Source organism: Trypanosoma cruzi, assembly GCF_000209065.1.
Source record: "Trypanosoma cruzi strain CL Brener chromosome Unknown tcruzi_1047053486983, whole genome shotgun sequence".
NCBI lineage: Eukaryota > Euglenozoa > Kinetoplastea > Trypanosomatida > Trypanosomatidae > Trypanosoma > Trypanosoma cruzi.
The window spans coordinates 1-600 of record NW_891135.1 but is presented as its reverse complement, the minus strand read 5'-3'; the positions used below and the strand labels follow the sequence as shown (position 1 = coordinate 600).

Genomic DNA, 600 nt, shown 5'->3' with positions numbered 1-600 from the left:
ATAGCCCCGTACCCCCTTGGGGGGGTGCCCCCCCCCCCCCACGTTGCGTGTCCGCCACCTCCTTCGGGCCCCCTCATTTTCGCTTCATGGCTGCTATTGCCTGCATCTTTGTTTTGTTTTGTGTTTTCTCCGTCTCGTTCCTTTTATTCGCCTTTTTTCCGCGTATGCCGCGCTTCTTCCTGTGTTTTCCGGTGTTTTTGCCTTGCTCGCACACTCGGCTGCATTTGCTGTTCCACACTCGCCATGTGCGTCTTTTCCGCCCCCTGACGCCGTCCACGGCGCTATCCCGGGGCCGACGTCCCGGACCCTGACCCCTCCCCAGTGTGGCCTGGGAGGGGGGGGGGGGGTTTTTGTACACGGTCCCAAGTGCCGCGAAGGACCCCTCATCAAAATTGAAAACCGTTGTGGAACACAACTCCTTTCAACTAACGCTATTATTGATACAGTTTCTGTACTATATTGGTACGCGAAGCTTCCAACCCGCCTCTGGCGGTTATGTTTGGTCAATTTCTTTTGACCGGGGTCTACGGACCCCTTTTTTTTTTTTTTTTGTGGGTCTGTCCGCCATATCCATATACCCCTATATATATATACCCATAT

The 600-nt window shown here is 54.0% G+C and overlaps 1 non-coding gene across 1 annotated transcript; it reads left to right on the top strand.

The window, feature by feature from the left end:
- Positions 1-423: 423 nt before the first annotated feature.
- Tc00.1047053486983.10 lies at positions 424-535 on the top strand. The gene has a single exon (XR_008254982.1). It is a non-coding gene; the product is annotated as a spliced leader RNA (transcript).
- The last annotated feature ends 65 nt before the right edge of the window (positions 536-600 follow it).